Source organism: Bubalus bubalis, chromosome 4, assembly GCF_019923935.1.
Source record: "Bubalus bubalis isolate 160015118507 breed Murrah chromosome 4, NDDB_SH_1, whole genome shotgun sequence".
In the NCBI taxonomy this organism is placed as follows: domain Eukaryota; kingdom Metazoa; phylum Chordata; class Mammalia; order Artiodactyla; family Bovidae; genus Bubalus; species Bubalus bubalis.
The window spans coordinates 108310559-108335318 of NC_059160.1; the positions used below are offsets into that span (position 1 = coordinate 108310559).

Consider the following 24760-nt stretch of genomic DNA (forward strand, 5'->3'; position numbering starts at 1 on the left):
GTGGTCAGGGGACTTCACAGGTAAGGTCCTGGGAGGCCTAAACCAGAGGTTACTAGACATGACTATAGCAAGGTGAGCTGGCCAGCTTTCAGAAAAGGAAGATTCTAGAGTTCCATTCAGCTAGCTAAAGCAATGTGCTCCCAGAATCTTTATTTGTATTTACAGCAAGTCAGAAGAGTTAAAAGAGCAGTGTTTAGGAAATGCTAGCATAGACAATTTTCTATAAACTTCTTATATAGCTACTTCCTGTTTCGTATGAAGGTTTCAAGTAAGTACAATAAAGGAAACATGAGAGTACACTGAGTATTCACTGAGGACTACATATTACTCCAAATAAAGACTGAAAGGAGATATAAAGTTGTTAAGGTACTTACCCAGAGTATTTTAAAGGCTAGATCTAGATTTCTGAGAGATACTGAAAAACAGAAAATGTGAGGAAGTGAGCATGCATGAAGTCCTAAGCTCTGACAGAGATAAAGGAATAGAAAAAAAAATGCCCAACTTCAAGTAAGAGAAACTTCTATCTGTACCAGGGCTCAAGAATAGTGTTTTTTTCCTAATAATAACTCTTAAAGTACCAGTGAATTAGCTATTGTTTGTTACATCTCTATATACCATTAAGCATTTTCAAAGTACTGACTTTGATTTCTACACTTTTTTGAAGCAGTTTACTCTTACTATCCTCATTTTTGAAGATGATCAAACTCAGGATTGGAGAGGTCGAATAATTTTCTAGGGGTCATTCATCTTATGTGGCAAAACCATGATTTTGACTTGTCTGATTTTCTGTTAGGGCAGATTTGAAAGCTTGAAGGGATTGTATTCTTTCACCGATTTTAAGATGCACACTGTCCACATTTTAATACCTAAAAACTTAGATGATGTTTTATAATTATAATTGATAGCATTTTTTTCTTTTCTTAGTGGAATGTAAAATTGAGAGTGCCCTTGCAATCACTGGCATTTTCAATGCAATAAAATGAGGTAGCAGGTCACCTTATGCAAATATTCTCTATGGTAATAGTGAATAATCTGTCTGCCTCCATGCCTACTTTGCTATTCTTTATTTTCCAATCACAATCTATTTTCTTCAGCATTTAGCTTATTTTCATGTTATTGTCATAAACATCCAGATACAAGTTTATTGTATTGTGTTGCAGACCTCAGCTGCATCTGTGAAGGATTGTTGATTACCATCAAACCACAGATATCTTTTTAACTGATTTTATTATATAAGGAGCTCAATTTTTTTACAAGCCTAGCACCACCTACTCACATTCCAGATAAAGAATTTGAAAATTAGAGAAAGTAAATTATTTGACCAAAGTCAGGCAACTAATAAGTGATAAAACTAGATCTTAATTTTTAGTTGACTAGCTCTTTGTTAGAGCCCTAATGTACACTACTTTCTACATCAAGACGTTAAAACTCATCTATGTATTATACTCCCTCTTCATTCTTTAAGGAGAAGTCTTTAAAAATGTCACTATTTGTAGGTAAAGAAAAACTTATTTTAAAATGTTATGGAGTTGAAAGGAATTAAAATGCTGGAATCATTTTGAAAAACAAGAACAAAATTGGAGGAAATTAAGTAATTAAGACAGTGTAGTACTGGTGGAGGAATAAGCTCATATAATAATAGAATAGAAAAAATAAATATACTTATGCAAACATGCCAATTTCCTTCTGACCAAAGAACAAGAATATTCAAGGAAGAATAGTTTTTTCACCAAATGACACTGGAACAATGGACACTGATTGGCAGAAAAATTAACTTTGACATAGACTTCACACTTTGTACAAAAATTAACTCAAAATGAATCAAATCTAAATGTAAAACATAAAACTGTAAAACTTATAGAAGAGAACGTATCTAAGAAGTCATCACATACTTTTCTATTAAATAGGTAATTTTAGTGTTCTCTTTTACTTCCCTTGTTTCTGTTAGTATCTATGTTTAAGTTATTTTCTCTGGAGTTGCCCTGGGAATTATAATTAGCATCTTAATCTTCACATTAATAATAACTTCATTTTAATACTATACTAGAACTATGCTCTAAACTAGTCTTTCCAACCTCACTTTTTGTGCTATTCTTTTTTTTAATTAATTAATTTATTTTAATTGGAGGATAATTGCTTTACAGTACTGTGGGGGTTTTTGCCATACATCAACATGGATCAGCCATGGGTGCACATGTTTATTCTTGTCACGAAAATTGCTTCTTATATATTACAAGTCTACTAACAAAATTTTATAATATGGCTTTATGTTACCTTTTAAAATCAGAAAGCAGGAGAAAAGAGTACAAACAAAAATAACATACATACTGTATTTTGTATTACCGAGGTAGTTACATTTAGTGGTGTTTCTTATTTCTTCTTGTGGATTTGAGTTACTATCTACTATCATCTCACTCTTTTTTAACAAACTCTCTGAGGATAGGGTCTTTCCACTGAGCAAACTTAGGTCAAATACAGATGAGTCCTGTGAATGGGGCTTTTCCAGAGAGACGCCAGAATACAAAATAGTGACCATTCTCTGGGAATTAGACTTTTGAGGAAACTTCAAAATAATTCCTCCCCTTCCAGAGTCTGCTGGTCTTTTGGCTTTCTTATCTACCACAGGGTGAGTCTGCTGGTTTCAAGGCTATGGTGGAACTCGGATGAGGGTAGTGGGAATAAAGCAAGTTCAGAGGCCATAAAATGCGCTGTTCTCGTTAAGATTCAGCCCTCTTTCTTGAAATTGCACTCCTTGGATTATTGCAAACCTTCCCGGAGTTCTGAAATTTTAGATTCTGCCAACTGCTGATATGGTTCTCATTGCATTTATGGAGTATTCATTCTTTAGAGGCAATAATTAGAAATTAACATACTTCCCCAAAAGTGATTAGTGGCTTTTGAGAAGACGGAATGTAAGAATGAATGCTGGGAAGTCAGCCTGCAAATATTCACTACAGCGAGTGGTTCCTGAGTTTTCTGGAACCCTTCTATTGAGGCTTTCAGCTTATTGGATCTTACTTCATCCCTGGGCTTCCCTGGTGGCTCAGATGCAGAAGAATCCTCCTGCAATGCAGGAGGGAATGGCTACCTACTCCAGTGTTCTTGTCTGTGAATCCCATGGACAGAGGAGATTGGTGGGCTACAGTCCATGGTGTTACAAAGACTCAGACACAACTGAGTGACTAAACATGCATTTCTTCCCTATAAGGTGAGAACAAAAATGCTTGTTGTCCTGATATTTGGTTTAACAAAAAAATTTATACATTAGAATCAAACAGAATTTGGTTGCAGTCATAATCTACTTATTAAGTATGTGTTCTTGGGCAAGTTATTTAACCTTTATTAATTTCAGTTTTTTCATCTGAAAATTGGGATTATCTGAGAAAAATCATGATATATGATAGACGCCATAAACATGTTGGCAATTGTAAGCAATCATTCAATTTAAGAACATCTTCTGATCATAGATGCTAGTAAATGTTTTGATGCCTGTTGTGATGTCTTCCTATAGGACTTTGAAAAGTGTATTTAAGTAATTTCAGGTAATAATTATTTCTAGTTCAAAGTAGGGATCATGATTTGATAAATAATATGTTTTTCTATATGGCGAATTTATTTATAAAATATTTTTAAAGTGTCAAAACACTTGGTAGTTAAATATCCTTTATTTGAAAGAAACACAATTTATTGGAATTAGGACTGTTGTGAACATCCTAGGACATAAAATATTCATTCCCAAATATAGGTGGTTATTTAGTGTCAAAAAACTGATTAAAGAATGTAGCTAGTGTGTTATTCTTAATTTTTGCTTGGTGTACTTATTATTCTAAATTGAACTAAAAAAAAAATCTCCTATTTTTGAACTTCAAAAAATATCCCAAACTTTAACTTGACATTTCATATTATGTTCTTTTAAAAATAAAGAACTAAATAGTTTGTTTCTATCTTTGAAACATATAAACATAAGAGATGAAAATAACACACATGCAGACACAATCATTTTTTTTTCTTTCTCATACAAAAATAAGACTATGTTATGTGTGTTTTACTGCATCTTTTCTCAGGTCATGTCTCCTGTTTACATTGTGATAGTCCGTCTGAGCCAGCTGAAAATTATCAAGCAAGCTAATGCATTCTTTTGGGGATTAGCTAACAGCCTGTGACATGTATTTATCACAGTGATGCACATTTGGCAATGATTGGAGATATTTTCAATTGTTATGACCTACAGGAAGTGTGGGAAGTGCTACTGGCATCCTCTGGGTAGAGGCCAGTGATGCTGCTAAAAATACTACACTGGACAAGATAGGCCCCCATAACAAAGATGAATCCAGTCCACGATGTCGACAGTGTCAATTTTGAAAAACTTTACTTAACTGTATACTTTCTCACCTCTTTCTTTTCTGGTTTTTTAATACCAAGTTGTGAAAAATCCATTTCCTGTCTTGGTTATAAGCCTTTTCAGACACAAAGTTTCAAATAACGTCTCAAGTTTTCTTCTAATATTTTTATTCTTTTTACATTTAAGTCTTTAATCAGTGTGATTTTTGTTTGTTTGTTTCATGCTGTGATTTGGAGTTCCGAGGGAAAAAGCCAATTTGCCAGCACCACTGATTAAATAACCTCTCTTCTTTCTGACTATATTAAGATACTATCGCTTGGTACTGGGTGATCTTTATTTTGTTTCACTGATATAGTCACATACCCTCATACCAACAGCTCATAGTTTTAATTATATTGATTTTAACATCTGGTAAGTTGGTCAGGCTAACCTCCCCTTACTTTTACTATATCATACTTTTTGTTTCTTTTTTAACAGTTGTGATTTTTAAGATGATTTTTTCCAATGTTGAAAAAAATCTTTGAAAGGTATATAGTCTTTATATTGTAGACATAATTTATTTATAGGAATAAAAACATTTTAATAAGTTTATATAGATATTTTATATAAAATAATAAATCAAATATATTGTTTTTTACTTCTATCATAGTTTTGCTAATATATTTCTCTATTTATTTTTATTGCTCTCTAGCTTTTCATTGGCTAAATCTACTTAAATTTATTTATCTAATCTACTGTTGATGGATATTTGACTTGTTTCCAGTTTTTGGCTCTTATAATATTGCTATAAATGTACTGACACACGTCTCTTGATGTACTTACCTGTGAATTTCTTCTGGGTATGTATATATAGTAATAGAATATCACAGTCACAGGGCATGGCCCATGTTCAGCTTTAGTACATACCACCAAAGAGTTTTCCAACATGGTTGTTCCAATTTGTATTTCCACCAGTAGAGTCTGAAAACTCCTATTGCTTTGCAACTTTGCTAATACTTGATATCGTCAATCTTTTCAATTTTATACATATTGGCATTTGTACAGTTGTATTTCATTTAGGTTTTAATTTTCCTGATGTCTAATCTTCTCCATAATGGTACATTTTTTTTTTTTATAATTGATGATTCTATACTGACACATCATTAACATCTAAAGTTTAGGGTTTATATTAGGGTTTACTCTTAGTGCTGTATATTCTATGGATGCATTTGATTTTTTATGCTGACCTAAATGGTCTAATTTAAACATTTTATTTTGTTGTGCTTGATGATGACACATAGAAATGCAACACTTTTAAAAATGACCTTCTGTCCAGCAAACTTGCTAAATTTACTTATGGATTAAAATTTTTTTCTATAGATTTTATGGAATTTATAAAATACTTTCAAATTATCTACAAATAATATTACATTTCTTTTCTGATTTTTCAGGTTTATTTTTTCAATTTTTTTATACTTTGCATTTGCTTTTCTTGTTTTAGTGTTCTGGCTATGCCTCTAGTACAATAGAAATTGTGATATGCTTTATGTTTCCAAACATTTTTTAAGCTGAACTTGAATATCCTGAAACTTTTGTGGGGAGGTGAGGATAGAGGGTATTAAGATAATGCATTCATACTCTAGCAATCTAAGTTATTTAAGGGTGAGTTTATTTTGTTTCTCTTTGGATGCAGGATCACTTTCCAGTCTCTGGGTCTAATGGCCAGAGTGCCTTAACTTCACTGACAGTTACAGTGAAAGACACAAGGGTTGCTATTGTCATGGGTTACTGGTTCACTTGCAAGCAGTTTGGGGCTTTCCTGGTGTCTCAGACACTAGAGTCCACCTGCAATGCAGGACAGCTGGGTTTGATCCCTGGATTGGGAAGATTCCTGCAGCTCACTCCAGTATTCTTTCCTTGAGAATCCCATGGACAGAGGAGACTGGTGGGCTGCAGTCCATGGGGTCACAAAGAGTCAGACATGACTGAGCAACTAACACTTTGCAAGTAGTTTCTTCACTGTGTGTTGCCTTTGCTTCTCAAAAGCTGGTACTCTTTAGTGACTCTAACAAAGAGAACTCAACTTGTCTATCTCACTTATCAGTTCTTTGGGAAAAATTAGCTTATTTTCTAAGGAACAAACATTGCTGTGAATAAACGTAAGCCAGGCTCTCTTTGGAATCAAGAGTTGGCTTTAATTTTCAGTTCAATTCTCTGCTGCTCTTACCTTGACTCTTGTCTATACAGCTCTGTTCTTTAGGATCCCATCAGCACGCACAGCCTTGCTCACCTCCTCCAGGTACTGGAACCTGTTTGGTTTGAGAGGAACAGAGTTAGAGGGATTATATTTGGTGGACAAGGCCTGAGACAGCCATCTTCCTTATCTCTCATGTAGAAAAAACAGTAGCTGTTTCCAGCATTTTTGTTTATAAAAGGATAGTGAATATTCTCTATTAAGTTACCTATAAGTTTTATCCTATTTTTAGATATCCTGAAAGGAATAAAATTTTGCACATTTTAATACGGGAGAAAAATCCCCCTATTTTCAAGGCGTGTCCTTTTTAGTAAGATAAGTGCTGCAATTATTTGAAAGAAAATATTACAAATAATTCATCTGAATACTGAAATGTGAGCATTAAAGACTATTTATAGTGAAGGCCATGTCTAGTAAATTCTTTGTATTCTTTTGGAAGAAATGTTTGTAGAATTCTTATCAGGAATATTCTTTCTATGACACTTTAATAGTAGTTCTATTTTTATCTGGAAAGAAATGAACCTAACAATACTAATTTTCTAATTTAATGGATTTTCTTCTCTTAAATAGGCCCGATTCTCTAATCTGGGGTGTGAAGTAGCTTGCTTTAGCCTGTGCAGAAAAGTGTGCTTACATTATATACAGGAAGTACATTCAAGTAAAATATGATCTTAACCTCTCTTTGGGATCTGAAGAAGTCTGTTCCTAATTTCCTTTCATGTACCAATTTAGAGACTGGTTTTGCAACATCAAGGCTTTTAAATTACACATGAACAATTTTCTGTGATGTGTCAATTGGTAGGAAAGGACATTTTTTAAAATGCATGAAAAAATACAAAGAATATGTTTTTATTGATTTAGTAAGTATTTCATTGTGTGCCCACTCTGTGTGTGCTCAAATCACTGGAAAAACTGGCGAGCAAGACAAATGAAATACCAGTCTGAAGTCTTATTCTACAAATGTAAGAATATAAAAATTTCTCACTTGAAAAAAAATCAAGCATTTCTTTTAGTCTGATAGTAATTAAAGAAAAAAACAAAAAACTGAAGACTTGCTCCTCACTAGATATTGTTTCATTATTGCCAAGGACATCTTTTAAAATAACAAATTTGGGTCGTCCCAGTGCACCAGCCCCAAGCATGCAGTATCGTGCATCGAACCTGGACTGGCAACTCATTTCATACATGATATTTTACATGGGGAGGGAGGAGGGAGGAGGGTTCAGGATGGGGAACACATGTATACCTGTGGCGGATTCATTTTGATATTTGGCAAATCTAATACAGTTATGTAAAGTTTAAAAATAAAATAAAATTAAAAAAAAAAAAAGAATTAAAAATGGGTAAAGATATGTCAGAAAAATGCAAATTTAAAAAACCAACAGAAACAATTTTTAAGCCAAGTATAAGAAAATAAACTGAAGTTGCAATAAATGATAAAAGATAATATTAAAAAAAAAAAAATAACAAATTTGATCCATTATTCCTCTGTTTAAAAACCTTTGATAGTTACCCAGGGATAAAGACTTTTTAATGTTTTCACCTTATACCCAACTGGCCTGGTTTTCTGACATTTCCTCAGACTATAACATGGAAGCACCCAAACAATAAATGACAGTAATTACTGAGTGTCATCTGCCCTATATTGGCATAAATTAGCTTCCAAAATACACCTGTGAAAAAGAAAGACAGTATCTGCCTTCATGGAGCTTACAGTTTTAAAGGAAAGAGAATTAAAAGGGGATCATATAGGGAAGGTTTTATTTTCTAAGCCTGGGAACACAGGCTATCACTTCTGTCCATGTTTTTTCACCAGAACCTAGTCATACTGCCAGGGAGTCTGGAGATGTGACGTAGCCATCTACCCAGGAGGAGACTGCAATGTGTGCTCATTTAGCAATTTTTGCCATAGTTCTTGATAAACTTTGTGCATAAATGAATAAGTGAATGAATAGTGCTTTTAAATTTCATAGGAAAAGGAAGACATATCTCAGAATATAATCTCTTCCTTCTTGTAAAGGTATTTTCTTAGTGTTTTGTTTGGTGAAATTCTGGGTGTTTAGTTAGTTGAGATACTTAAGTTAGACAAAGAATGAAGAATGTTTAAGATCAATTATTTGTTCACAGGAGACACAAGTAATGTAGGCACTTTTATTTTGCTTCTTTTTTCCTGCCTATAATGTAGTCAATGCAAAATTAAAGTGTTGGGGTGGTTTTTCTTCCTTCATACACAGATTTTGACTTGGGTTCAATTAATTATTGTACAGAATTCCTTGCAACAAGAATAAAAAGCTGAATTATAGTTATAAATGAATGAGTAAAGTGGCAGTTTACAATCTATGTGAATATAATCATCATTTAAGTGCTCACAAATCATTAAAGTTAATCTTCCATTACAGCATTGCATGATTTCCTTATTCATTTTCTGAATATAATACTAGAATACCTTAATCTTTTTATATTTAAAAGTTCATTTTAAATTAATCCCTGTTAAATCAAAGAAATTATATCTTAAAGTGCATTTTCTTTTATACATCTCTAACAAATGTCATCGCCCATTATAAATATGAGTGTTAGTGGTTACTCATACTTGGTTGATTTTCTGTTGTTACAGTGAGAAATTTCTAGGGTTCAAGTATATTATTTGATAAAAATCAAACCATCTGAGAACTAGCAGATATAGAAAAGTCACCTAGTCAAACACTTTCATTTTACAGATTAGGAAATTTAAGTCTAGAAGATAAAGTAACTGGACTGAGGTCCTAGAACTTTCTAGCAACAAAGTGGAGTTTGATACCCATGCTCATAGTCCAAAGATTTCTATTCTCATGAAATTTAAACTTAGTATATGTAAAATCCTCCTATTAAACATATATTAATAGTTTCTTTCCCAAATAGATACACATTTGTGTTTATAGTGAATATATAAAATGAATAAAATCAATATTGATAGATAATTATACAAATATTCCAGTGAGTTTTTATTATTCTACTACTAAGATCTCTTAGTGAAATATGTGTGCTGTTTCATGGTGGGAGAGGCTTGCATATTAGGACATAGTAAGGGTTAAGCCTATATGAGAAACCTATATGAGGGTCACGAAGCAACAGTTAGAACTGGACATGGAACAACAGACTGGTTCCAAATAGGAAAAGGAGTATGTCAAGGCTGTATATTGTCACCCTGCTTATTTAACTGACATGCAGAGTACATCATGAGAAATTCTGGGCGGGAAGAAGCACAAGCTGGAATCAAGGTTGCTGGGAGAAATATCAATAATCTCAGATATGCAGATGATACCACCCTTATGGCAGAAAGTGAAGAGGAACTACAAAGCCTCTTGATGAAGGTGAAAGAGGAGAGTGAAAAAGTTGGCTTAAAACTCAACATTCAGAGAACGAAGATCATGGCATCCGGTCCCATCACTTCATGGGAAATAGATGGGGAAACAGTGGAAACAGTGTCAGACTTTATTTTTGGGGGCTCCAAAATCACTGCAGATGGTGACTGCAGCCATGAAATTAAAAGACGCTTACTCCTTGGAAGAAAAGTTATGACCAACCTAGATACCATATTGAAAAGCAGAGACATTACTTTGCCAACAAAGGTCCGTCTAGTCAAGGCTATGGTTTTTCCAGTGGTCATGTATGGATGTGAGAGTTGGACTGTGAAGAAAGCTGAGCACCAAAGAATTGATGCTTTTGAACTGTGATGTTGGAGAAGACTCCTGAGAGTCTCTTGGACTGCAAGGAGATCCACCCAGTCCATTCTAAAGGAGATCAGTCCTGGGTGTACTTTGGAAGGAATGATGCTAAAGCTGAAACTCCAGTACTTTGGCCACCTCATGCGAAGAGTTGACTCATTGTAAAAGACTCTGATGCTGGAAGGGATTGGGGGCAGGAGGAGAAGGGGACGACAGAGGATGAGATGGCTGGATGGCATCACTGACTCAATGGACGTGAGTCTGAGTGAACTCCGGGAGTTGGTGATGGACAGGGAGGCCTGGCATGCTGTGAGTCATGGGGTCGCAAAGAGTCAGACAGGACTGAGCGACTGAACTGAACTGAAGGGTTAAGCAGGAATTATTTAGAAAATGAATATCCCCAGGAAAACTGTCAGAGCACTGCAATCCATTCACATACATACACGCAACACACACATACACACACTTTAAACTAATTGTCGTTTTTTTGATCAGTGATTCTCATCAGTTACAATGATCACTATTGGTATTTAAGTATCCATCATTCAGTCATTCATAGATTCACACATTTAACAAATACACAGAGTGTATACTGTGTGTCAGGCACCAGAGATGCTTAGTGGATATTTTAATAGCCATACAGAATATGGAGAAAGATATTAGAATCCTGAACCCACTTATATACACATCATAACTTCTAAGGGCTCTGTTATATATGTAGGATAAAATCGAAAGAAAGAGGTCCTTGGAGGGAATTGCAGCTTAACTTGAGTGATCTTAATCTCTGAAATTAGGCTAAGGCAATCTCAGTATGCCTGTGCCCCTAGGAGACTAGAAGTGGTATACCTTAATCCTCTCTGGAAGAAGATAACATAATTTTAGTATCGAAACTGTGTCTACCAACAATTTGTCAGCTACAATGCCTGATACTAAAAACCTAAATAAGAGAAACCAACATGAAAAAAATAAAGCAGTAAAAACACTTGAAACAGTCAGGCCCTATGATCTTAAGGAAATTGTATTGGGAAAGATGTTTTGTTGTCTATGAGAAGCCCCAGTAGGGAAATCTCACACACACACACACACACACACACACACACACACACAATTCCTGGAATTCTGAAATAAGGTCATGCCATATGCAGTACATAATGACATGCCTCTTGAAAGGTCATTGCTGGAAATGCATTTGATCCCTGACAGAGTGCTTGACCATAAGACATCAAGTGACTATTCATCTAGAACTGTCCACTGTAAGACATATGAGATCACCCAATTCATAAATAAAATCAGGCAAGACCAGTACTAATCTTAGAAGATGGAAGTGCTACATCCAGACTGAACACGAGCAGTCTGCATGAGCAGGTAGCTCAGACCCCCACAGCATCTCCCACTCTTGTCTGGTCCCCTTCCTCAGTTGACACCTATTTAGGGTATACCTTATATGCAGCTGACAGAGGAGAAAAACGCCTGAGCTGTGCTGGCCGCAGTGCATGCGTGTCAAGATCCGAATACATGTAGACTCGCAGGCGGGGTCAAGTAGCCTGGCCTTTTCGTTAGGGGCCTGAAGGAGACAGACAGGAAGATCAGAAACCAAAAAAGGATTGGGGTAGAGGCACACTCATGGATATATAGGAGTGAGAAAAAGTATGAAGTTTCTATATCATGTGTTATCTCCACAGGAGAGGGGCAGGGTGAGGGGAAGGGGTAGGAGAGAGACTCAGGAGGAAGGGGATACAGGTATACTTATAGCTGATTCACGCTGTTGTACAGCAGAAACCAACACTGTAAAGCAATTATACCTCAATTAAAAGTTAAAGTAAAATTCTCTCTCTCTATATATACTCCTTAAATGTGAATTTTTAAATTTTTTCTTAAGATTTTTAGGTCTCAGTTGATAACTGATAGATGTGAATTCATATCTAAGCATATTTCATCACATCAGAAAATAGATTTTTAAACCTCATAAAATTTGTGTAGCATATTTAATTAACCAAATAATGTATTCGGCAATTAGTGTAATTTTTAAACCTCTAGAGGACTGACTATATAGTCGATGTTTTGGAAATGTTGATGTTTGACATGCTCTATTATATTATACTCTATTGATATACTATTATTCCTTAAATTATAAATGCTAAATAGATTTTCAACATTACAAATTTTCTGGTAATGGTGTATGTGTATATTTGAGGTGTGTGGATTTGAAATAGAAAAATCCATCAAAGATTTTCAAATAATGAGTATGATATTTTTATACAATTAAAGAAAACTCAGGTACGAGCCGGGGGCGGCCTCTGGGCCCGCGCGGCGCCGACACAGGGGTCGGGCTTGCCCTCGCGGGGGCGGGGTCGTCCGCCATCCGCACTCGTCTTCGGGGGGCCAGGCCCCCGCACCCGCCCTTCTGCAGAAAAACCAGCAGAGGCGGCGGCGAAAGCTGGTGTTAAAAAAAAAAAAAGAAAGAAAACTCAGTCTAAGGGTATGTTGATTAGATAAGAAAAACAAATGATAAGAAAGCTGTGCTCTGTTTAGCATTATGCAGAAGAAATCTGTTTACATGCTAAATATAGAAGGCATGATATTCAGCATGATAATATCTTCATTGATTTAATATTCAACATGCATTTGTGCTGAAATGGGAGGTACTTACTAATAAAAGAACGAAGATGCCTTTAAGTAAAGCACTGGAGGGGGTTGGTCATAAGTTAATAAAATAGATTTCAAAAGAGACACTTAAATTCTATCTTTTAAAAATTCATCTAACCACTAGTTTATAATTTATAGAATTACTTGGCTGATTTTAAAAATATACCAAATATTTTTTCTCTATGTGTCAATCTCTACAATGAATTTCTTTCAGAGATTTTGAAAAATATGTTTTACAGTAAATAGTTTATTTACAACCATTTTTCTGTTTTCTTTTTTTTTTGGTTCAGTTTTGCTATTGCTAAGTTTAACTTGGAGAGTGAAAAAGTTGGCTTAAAGCTCAACATTCAGGAAACGAAGATCATGGCATCCAGTCCCATCACTGCATGGGAAATAGATGGAGAAACAGTGGAAACAGTGTCAGACTTTATTTTTGGGGGCTCCAAAATCACTGCAGATGGTGACTGCAGCCATGAAATTAAAAGCCGCTTACTCCTTGGAAGGAAAGTTATGACCAACCTAGATAGCATATTGAAAAGCAGAGACATTACTTTGCCAACAAAGGTCCGTCTGGTCAAGGCTATGGTTTTTCCTGTGGTCATGTATGGATGTGAGAGTTGGATTGTGAAGAAGGCTGAGCACCGAAGAATTGATGCTTTTGAACTGTGGTGTTGGAGAAGACTCTTGAGAGTCCCTTGGACTGCAAGGAGATCCAACCAGTCCATTCTGAAGGAGATCAGCCCTGGGATTTCTTTGGAAGGAATGATGTTAAAGCTGAAACTCCAGTACTTTGGCCACCTCATGAGAAGAGTTGACTCATTGGAAAAGACTGATGCTGGGAGGGATTGGGGGCAGGAGGAGAAGGGGACGACAGAGGATGAGATGGCTGGATGGCATCACTGACTCGATGGACGTGAGTCTGAGTGAACTCCGGGAGTTGGTGATGGACAGGGAGGCCTGGTGTGCTGCGATTCATGGGGTTGCAAAGAGTCGGACACGACTGAGCGACTGAACTGAACTGAACTATTTGTCTTGTGCAAATTCAAATTCTGGCTCTACTGGGTGTCAGCTGTATGACTGTGAACAATTGATTAATACATGACACTGATATAATAATGTACAACAGAAAATTGTGGTGGAAACTAAATGAAATTATGCATGTAACTAGCTTAAAATAGCACTTGGGAAGCACTAAATAAATGTCGACCATTGTCACTGGCATTATATATGGATGTGCACGCTATGTCGCTTCAGTTGTGTCTGACTCTTTGGGACCCCATGGACTGTAGCCCGCCAGGCTCCTCTGTCCATGGGATTCTCCAGGCAAGAACACTGGAGTGGGGTGCCATGTCCTCTTCCAATTGTATATGCATATGTATATATATCTCAGTCTGCTTGAGCTTCCATAACAAAATACTACAGATTGGGTGGTTTGAAGAAGAGAAATTTATTTCTCACAGTTCTAGAAGCTAAAGAAGTCCAATATCAAGGTGAAACTGATTTGGTGTTTAGTGAGAACACTTTTTTTGTTTGCTGCTGCTGCTACTGCTGCTAAGTCGCTTCAGTCGTGTCCGACTCTGTGCGACCCCAGAGATGGCAGCCCACCAGGCTCTGCCGTCCCTGGGATTCTCCAGGCAAGAACACTGGAGCGGGTTACCATTTCCTTCTCCAATGCAGGAAAGTGAAAAGGGAAAGTGAAGTCGCTCAGTCGTGTCTGACTCCTAGCGACCCCATGGACTGTAGCCTACCAGGCTCCTCCGTACATGGGATTTTCCAGGCAAGAGTACTGGAGTGGGGTGCCATTTTTTGTTTACAGATAACTGTCTCCTCACTATGTCCTCACATACTATAGACAAAAAGAACTCTTTCTCTTCTTTTAACACCACTGTTCTGTCTGATCCAAGACCCACCATTGCAACTTCGTTTAATCTTAATTACCTCCTAACCACCCTGCTTCCAGATTCAGTTACACAGGGGGTTAGGGCTACAACATGTGACTTTGGGGGGAGATATAATTCAGGCTTCCCTGGTAGTTCAGACAGTAAAGAATCTACCTGCAATAAAGGAGACCTGGGTTTGATCCCTGGGTTGGGAAGATGTCCTGGAGAAGAGAATGGCTATCCATTCCAATATTTTTGCCTGGAGAATTCCATGGACAGAGGAGCCTGATGGGCTATAGTTCATGAGGTCACAAACAGTCAGACATAACTGAGTGAATAACACTTTCACATTTCAGTCCATAGCAACATATTTATAAAATATCTATCAATATTTATTTTATTGAAGGAGTCACATGCATAAAACATGAATATATCCATACAAAACATATAACTATGCCTTATAGAAATAAATACATAATATACATTTGCTCATAGCATTGTCTATATTTGTGTTTAATGTATAAAATGATGGGTTTCCCTGGTGGCTCAGGCAGTAAAGAATCTGACTGAAATGCAGGAGACCTGGGTTCAATCCCCAGGTCAGGAAAAAATAATACACTTAAGTTTTTCTTATAGGAATATAATTCTTTCTACAATGAAAATGAGATTTTTGCATCTATTTACCTACAGTGATGGTGATTTTTAAAGAAAGCCACAAAAGATGCTATTGGAATGCACGTAATGTTTATACAAGAATAGATGACTGACACATTATTTAAAGATTTCCTCTTCTTATTTTTCTTTACCCCCCACTTTTTCCACCAAGGTAGCAGATTGCTATAAATAACAATACATTGGTGAATAACTGCTGTTTTGTATGTTATTAATTTTTCCATTAAAAAGCCACATGGTCATATATTCCAGTTTCAAATATAATCTCAAAGATAGATGGTCTTTCTCTTCCTGGTGAATATCGAGGAAGAAGAAAATAAAAAAGAGATTATCATGGAGGATAAAAGGTAACACATGAAATTACCCAGCAAGTGTTTCTGAGATCAGATGAAATAGTTTTTTGTTTTTTTTTTTTTTCAAAATGATTTCAAAACTGTTCTAACACCCTCTGTTTCATATATGATGGGAATCCAAAGGGGTACTGGTCTAGCTGAGCTGCTTGATTTGGTTAGAATACTGCGGGGTATGATGCTGTTATTGATAGGTATGAATGAATCATAAAATCGATTTCTTTTCTGAAAAAACTTTAATAAATTTTTTACTCTTTGGGGTCTGGATTTTTTTCTCCATGTGGTGTTTTATGGTTAAAACCAGGGGGTTGACATAAAATATCTCTTCCCATTGGGAAAGTACAAAGTAAAGTATGCCATACATCAGAGAAAAGAAATATGGGTGACAACAGTTGAAGGTCTAAGATCTAAAGGGTTTTATTTTTATTTTTTAATTTTTATTGAAATACAGTTGATTCACAATGTGTTAGTTTCTCATATATATATATATATATATATATATATGTATATATATACACACACACAGAGAATATAGTTCCCCACTTTATATAGCAGATCCTTGTTATCTAGTTTATATATAGTAGTGTGTATATTTAAACCATAATTCCTAATTTATCCTTCTCCCCCACTTCCCCTTTGATAATCATAAGTTTGTTTTCTGTGTCTGTGAGTCTATTTCTGCTTTGTAAATAAATTCATTTCTATTATTTTTTTAGATTCCACATATATTATATGATATTTGTCTTCTTTCTGTTTGACTTACTTCATTTAGTATCATAATCTCTAGGTCCATCCATATTGCTGCAAATGGCATTATTTCATTTTTAATGCCTGAGTAATATTTCATTGTATATACTTAGTATATCTTCTTTATTCATTCATCTATCAATGGACCCTTAATTAGGTTGCTTCCACGACTTGGTTATTATAACTAGTGCTGCTATGAATGTAGGGGTGCATGTATATTTTCAAATGATAATGTTCTCTGGATATAGGCCCAGGAGTGGATAGCTTGGTCATATGATAGTCCTGTTTTTAGCTTTTAAAAGAGCCTCCATCCTGTTCTCCAGAATGGCTGCACCAATTTGCATTCCCACAAACAGCTTTGGAGTGTTCCTTTTTCTCCACACTCTCTCCAGAATTTATTCTTTGTAGACTTTTTGATGATGGCCAATGTGACTGGTATGAGGTAATTCAGACAAAATGAAGCAGAAATATGTTTCAGACGAGGGAACAAGAGAAAACCCCAGGGGAACTAAGTGATACGGAGATAGGTAGTTTACCAGAGAAAGAGTTGGGAGAAATGTGCCTGACACTAAATAAATCCACAGTGTTATAAATTATTTTTAGCTTATTGACCATATTTCTTTACTCAGTTCTCTTAAATCTGTTGACAGACGTGTATCTGTGATGCTGACCCTGGACATTCAGAGTAGTCCATCTTTCTTATTGCACTAATGAGCTTGTTTGAATGTATGACCTAAAGTGGACCCATCAGAGTGTCTCCTGTGGGCTTTTTTTTTTCTGGACTTTATTTTTCTTAAACCAAGACTCAAGCTTAGGTATTGTACCACTAGTATCTATCTTCTAAAGGGAGCAGGGAGAGACAGTCTGGCAGGAGGAGGAGAGGGAAAGAGAGTGAGAAATTGGACATTTTGAACATCTAAGTCCATTATTGCCAGAAGGGGATTTAATTGACTCCAGGACCATCAGTCAGTGTGCCATTATTTTCTGTCCTTTTAATCCCTCCTTTCTTTCCTTCCAGTCTCCTGACTTCCTTTTTCTTTTTTCTCTTCTTTTATTCATACTAGTTTAAATTGGCTTTCTGTCACTTGCAGTTTGACCAATACATATGGAAGAAATGAATATAATAATAATTTTAATATAGATTCAAAAGATTGGAATGGGGAATAATGCAGGGTAGACACAGCATTGAGACCTGAGGTAATTGTTTTTTCTTATGTAATATTGAATCAGTCCTATGAAATAGTAGCACATATTCTATATATTTAACCTTAATACAAATTACTTATAGGACAAAAATCACCCTAAACAGTGCCTGCTTATACAACAAAATTTATTTTGCTTCTTGAACTTATTTATTTTTATTATGAAGGAAATCATTATGTGTAAACCCTTATTCAAGGAATTTGCTCTTGTATAATACACATATTGAAGTTTAATGTCATTAATGGAATTTCAATAAATTACAGTTTCTTGTTTAGATGAGAATCTATCATTGAAGAAAAAGATTCATTCATTCATTCATTGATTTCCCCCCGGTAAGCATCAGTTTAATGTTTACAAGGGTAAAGAATACCAAGTTTGGAATCTTGTAGGCTTGGACTTATGATTAAACTTGACATACTTATAGACTCACAACAGCCAAATGGAGTGAGGTGATTACCTGATAATAGTTTTCAAAAAAGGTACCTTGGCGTTTATGAAGATTTGTAGAAAACCTACTGGAATGAGCGCTATGACAGTGAATGCAGAACATAACATTCAAAGAAACTGACAAAGTTCCATTTCATTTGTGCTCTTACAAGAAAAAGGACTCAGAAGAAGAAGCCTTACAGTGGATCAGATTTGAGTATCTTAAAATGTTGCCAGCAAATAATGGCATATAGGATCTCATTAAAGGCCTCTTCACAGCCACATTATTTAATGGAATATGTCTGTATTTGCATGGATATGGCATATATTCAACACATCCTTGTTAAGCCATTAAGAAAAATAATGGTTTTGTATTACAGGGAAGCAAGGAAACTTACATTTCAGGACTTAACATTTCAAGACTGTCAGAATCTCTGTATTAACTCATTGACTTTTCTCTATCTCTCTTGTCTTTATTTCATTATGAAGATACAGTTTCAGAATTTTTTGTTGTTGTTGCTGATTTTACTTAGGGAAAGAGAGATGAGAAAAATGTTTAAAGCTCTAAAACTCTAAGTCTCATTAATCTTTCAAATCTGAGATTAAGTTCTACCTACTCTCCAAATATTTGTTTGATTTACAGTCATTATTCTTTGTTCTGAGATCTTGTATTATCCTTACTAATTGTTCACTATTCAATATTGAGGCCACTGGAGGTGGGAATAAAAATCATATCTCTATACTACTCAAATTCTGAGGCCGTTAAACAAGACAAATGGGGCAAACAGGATAAGAAATATCACTTTCATTACTGATAAACTTGATATAGCTAAATGTGTCATATCTTACAGACAAACTGTGTTCACCAGAATATTATAATTCTACTGCAGCAGAAATATCAGCCACTTACCAAATCTCCATATGCTTTCAATATTTCCTGGCTCTCTTGTGTAAAACTAAATAATGTGATGAGTTCTAGAGAATGGGTTATGATGTATATGGTATATCACTTCCAGATTAAAGCATCTAAAATGTGCCATGCAAGGTTTTGTCTTCACATTAACATTACCAGAAACTCATATGCTCAAATGGTACAACAATAAGACGCAAGCCAACTTGATCTCTGAGTCATTGATTGGAAGTCAGGAGCTTTGCAGAGCTCCTGACCCAAGCCAACTTTGTACATGAAGCCACTGAGATTTTCTTATCTTGGCACTGCCTATTTCACTAGAACTAGAACTCATTCCCACCTAGTTACAACCTGTAAAATGGGGCAGCAAAGTGGAACACATTCTTTCTGTAGAGAAAAAGAACAGCAAATGACTGGGTTGAACTTTCTTTTCATTAACTCATAGATCATCATGGAGGTGGAATGAGTAACGATATGCAAAAATAGTGGAGCTCCTGCCAGATATAAGTAAATATCAAGAGTGTAAAGAATTCCCCTAACATCTAGCAGCTCTTTTTCTATTAGTGTACTGGGTTTATGTAATGAGCCCATGGATTACCAGCGCTGTGGCTCTTCTCTTCAGGGGACGAAGTCACTGGCCTACCAGAAGTCCTGCTTCTAGCTTCATGAGACCACTTCTTCCATATAAACTACTGCTCCTTGGATATTTTTCTCAGACCACTGATGGGCAGTACAATTTTGTTGCCACAAGGCTTTGAAATTGGATGAAAAATTCAATATTAAATTAGTATTCGGGTCACACTTGTAAAATACTGACAATTCATTTCCATGTCTATTTCTCTCCCCAGATTGTTCCAGTGTCGCCTATCAGGAGCTTATGACAACATCAAATGACAACATTAAGGTATTCAAATAATGAAGTCAACATGGAGATACCCCAAATTTAAACCTGAACACCTTCATTTTATCACTTATCAGGGAGAAGTTGACATTCAAAGAAATTCAATCCTCTTGCATGTAAAAAAATTCAAAATATAAAGGGATTGAAGTTTAGTATCAAATACTTATGCTCTTGTTTTTTAAATTTCAAAGAAATTAAAGTTGAGGATTTCTTCTTCTTTCTCTTTTGCATCTCAGCTTGGAAGAATTTCCTGGGTTCAGGGTAATTTAGGACTTTGTCAAGAGCTGCTCCCTGGGAGAACTCAGGAGTTAATTAATTGAATTCCAAGTCTCTATGTGGCTCACTTCTTTTAAAATCCAAATACTTTTTAGAACACACATAAATATAGCTCTGCTCCCAGGCCTATTGAATTTAGAAAAGTAACCATTCCCCATTTAACAGAAGTTATTCCCAGAAAATGATATTGCCAAGAGCCATTAGGAAAGCTTCAGTTATTTGAGAGGAAGGGATTAGAATAGGGAAAGCATCGCTCCCACAGTTTAGTCTCACTAGGATCCTTGTTGCCGCTGCTAAGTCGCTTCAGTCGTGTCCAACTCTGTGCAACCCCATAGACGGCAGCCCACCAGGCTCCCCCGTCCCTGGGATCCTCCAGGCAAGAACACTGGAGTGGGTTGCCATTTCCTTCTCCAATGCATGAAAATGAAAAGTGAAAGTGAAGTCGCTCAGTGGTGTCTGACTTCTAGCGACCCTATGGACTGCAGCCCACCAGGCTCCTCTGTCCATGATCTTTGTTAGCCTACACTAGAAACCTGGGATTCATGATCGTGAGTGTAAGCAGAAGAAGGGAAATTTTCACATTAGACTGCGAGTTTTGGCATCATAACATTATCATACCTAGGAACATAATGCTCATGCTTCCTGTTTATGCATGATGAGTGAGGTGTCAGGCACAGTGTCTGGCTTAGCCTGCTGCTATAGCACACTATCCCATAAACTTTAAAAAAATATATTTTTAAAAAACATGTTAGCTGCTAGTCACTTTAGAGCACCTGTGGGTCTGTTGCACATTTCTCTTTTATTCCAGGATTCATGCTGAAGAATCTTTGCTTATTTGGGACATGCTATTGTCAGAACAGAGGGAAAAGAGTAAGCAAAATGGCAATAATAGCAGTGGCCGTTAAAGCAGTTGTGTGGACGTGATGGATATCCCATTTGCTCACATGCTGTTGGACAAAGGAAGTGATGTGGCCAAATGCATCAAAGTGACATATGTGTACTCTTTCAATGGATGCACTGCAAGTCTATGGCAATGATGAGATTCATAATTCACCTACAGGAAGTAGGCTTAGTATTTGGGAACAATACAAGTGATTACTACCTCTTCTTTGCAAAATTTAAGACTTGTAAAGGAGATCATCTAATTTAATTGCTGGGTCTTCCTCATCCATTACACTAAATGTATTTTAAGTTCTGTTTCCTTCTTGAACCCCATACTTCAAGAGCCTTAGTATTTATTAAAATGTGGGTTTTGCCTAGTGTAATAGCATCTAAAATCTCTTGTGAGAAGACATTAATTTTCACACATTTTCAATCCCTCTTGTATGGATTTGTTTAGGCACCAAATAAACTATCCTCCTAGGAAGTTTTATTATAAATTATTTGACATGTAGTTTTGAATGGTGTATTTTTGGTGTTTCGAATATACCTTTTGGATACTAACTTCCAATTTAATAGCAGTGTAGTCACAAAATGTACAATCAAGATAGTGATTTTTGAAATTTGTTGAGAGAGGTTTTATAGTTTAGTATGTGATGGATTGTGTAAATAAACCATATATGCGTGAAAAGAATGTGTGCTTCTAAATTGTAGGTGCAAAGTTCTGCATGTATTCATTTAATACAGACTGTTAGTTGTGCTTTTCAAACTTACTCTATTATTAATTTTAGAGTTTATTTATATAACTTAAAGAGTAAGTTTCTGCATGACTCATCAATCACTGAGAAAGGCATACTGAAATACTTCATTATAAGAGTCAGTTCATCAGATTCATCCTTTATATTTGCCTTACATATGTTGAAGGTATTTTAACAAGGGCTTTCAGTTTTATAATCGTATGTCTTTCTGTTCTATTGAATTAGATGCCACATAGCCTCCTAGCAAGAGTTCCTTTTCTGGCCTCCTTTGCAACCAGCTGTATTCTTGTACCTAATTTGTAACTAATTATTAGGAGCAAAAGTGTAACAACTTATCACCTACACTGGAAAGAAAAGGACTGCAGTCTCTCTGTTGGCTGAGACATGGACATGTTGGTGACCAAGCTTTGTGCACTAAACAACAACAACAACAACAAAACAGATGAACAACACTCCCAGTGGTGGTGGACCAAGGAAGCTGAAGGCCTGAGTCTTTTAATGACCTTGCTGTCATTGCTGCTCCCTTCCCTGCACTGACTCATCTCTTGCTCCTGGACTGTCTGTCACCTGATAGAGCAGCTGTACTCGAAGTATCACTTGTTTCTGCAGCTTAGGCTGTACCCTAACCAAGTTAACTGGCTTGAAGTCAAATTGGTCTGATAGGAAGAGCATTGCCCCAGCTCTCTTTTCATTAGTATTTTCCTGGTGTAATTTTTTCTAGCATCTTAGATGAAACTTTGCAGTCTATTATGTTTTAGTTGCATCTTATAAAGCATATATAGGTAGAATGTTTTCTCTTCCAGTGTGAGAATCTCTGGTAAATTCAATATATTTAATTTTATTGTTATTGCTGATAACTTGGGGCTTGTTTTAACTTTATTTTTTCTCTTTTGCCACATTTTTGTATCTACAGTGTTATTCAGAAGCTCTATTTTTTTTTCTAATTCTTTCTTCATTTAATTTTGTTAGTGATATTGTAACATAGTTTTTACAATGATGTTTGATTCAGTTTTGAGTTTTGTGTAAATTAAACAGCACACTCCTAAATGCCTAATGGGTTAAAGAAAAAAATCAAAAGATATCCTGAAACAAAGATGAAAACATAACATACCAAAACTTATGCAACAAAAATAGTTCTAAATGAAAGTTTGTTGTAATAAAGTAACAACAAATAAAAATCTCAAGTAAACCAATACTTCAAGAGATCAGAAAAAGAACAAACTAAGCCTATGGTCAGCAGAAAGAAAAAGTACCAAAGGTCAGAGCAGAAATAAATAAAATTGAGAATAGAAAAAACAAAACAAAGCAAATGAAATCAAGTTACTTTTTAGAAAAGATAAACAAAATTGACAAACCCTCAACTAGACTAAGAAAAAAGAGAAGACAAACATGAATCAGAAATGAAAAATGAAACACTACAACTGATACTACAGAAACACAAAGAATCATAATAGTCTACTATAAATAATTATACACTAACAAAGTGAATAACTCAGAAGAAATTAATAAATTCCTAGATACATACAATCCACCAAGACTGAATCATAAAGTAAAAAATCTGAACAGACTGGTGAGTAAGGAGATTGAATCAATAATCAAAAACTTACCCCAAAACAAAAGTCTAGGATCAGATGGCTTCGTTGGTGAACTAGACTTTCAAAGAAGATTAATATGATTCTCAAACTCTTCCAAAATATTGAAGAAGAGGGAACATTTCCAAACTCATTTTACAAGGCCAGAATTAGAACATTGTATATTTAAAAACTTCTCTCATATTAATGCTTATTTTTTCACAGACTATATTTTCCAAAGATGGCCATGATAATATAGTCTATCCCACAGTCCCTTCCGCAATGTGATCTTGCCACTGCCTCAACAAGAAGTGAACTCAAATCTGGATGAACACTGACAGCTTTGACCAGTATTCCCTGGTGGAGACGACACTTGTTTCAATTCTGAGCAAGGCCCTTAAATGGCTCAAAAGTCTTTCACTTAACCACTTCTTGGGATTAACGTTATTAGTAATTTTTAGTTTGAGTGTGCCCCAAGCAATATCCAGGATACTTCATACTAAAGCAAAATGTTTTGTTTACCTGAAACTCAAATTTAAGTGGGTATCCTATATCTGTTTTTGCTGAATACGGCAACCCTACCTGGAAGCCAACAGACATAACAGAAATGTGATTAATATGGAATTACCATCCTTGAGGCCAAACTGAGTGGCTAGAGCCTGGAAGATGAGACACCATTTGGAGAGAGAGAAAACCAAGGAGCAATAAGGCAGTAGACATATCAACAAAGAAGGCATCTAGGAAGTAGCTCCTCCAGCCCCCAGTGATTTCTACTGATCCCAAGTGGATCAGAGATGAACCACCTGGCCAAGACTTTCTCCAATTCCTGACTGTAAAAGTTTAAAAAAAAAAAAAAAAAAGAGGGAGAGAGACAGAGATCTTTTTTAAGCCCCAAACTTTTGGAATGGTTGGTTATATTTATTAAAATAGATCTGGGGGGAAAAAAAAAAAAAACTCATCTTTGTAGGTCTAAATTTGTTGTTAGTTCTGCTGAATCCTTCTGATTTTGGTCATCTTTGGTGATGTGCTTGTATCTGATTGCTTTTGATTGGTGAGAATCCTAAGTACCAGAATTGAAGATATTTCCCTGGAGGGAAAGGGAAACTTTGCTGGAACCAGATCTCAGGTTTAATGCAGGTGTCTCAATTACAGCTCCTTCATCTTACCAGAGGCCCAAAGTTTAGTATTCTGATCTAAACAATTATATGGGCAACTCTACCTATTCAGGTTTCAGCTCATGGGTTGTTGTCTTTTATTTTGAA

General features: G+C 35.7%; 1 long non-coding RNA gene across 2 annotated transcripts; it reads left to right on the plus strand.

Annotated features, from left to right (window-relative positions):
- Positions 1 to 2704: 2704 nt before the first annotated feature.
- LOC123333346 lies at positions 2705 to 23231 on the plus strand. Of its 2 annotated transcripts, none has more exons than XR_006550679.1 (3): positions 2705 to 3208; positions 19962 to 20017; positions 22153 to 23231. It is a non-coding gene; the product is annotated as an uncharacterized LOC123333346 (long non-coding RNA). The 2 variants fall into 2 exon arrangements; XR_006550680.1 differs by lacking the exon at positions 22153 to 23231 and adding an exon at positions 21099 to 22120.
- The last annotated feature ends 1529 nt before the right edge of the window (positions 23232 to 24760 follow it).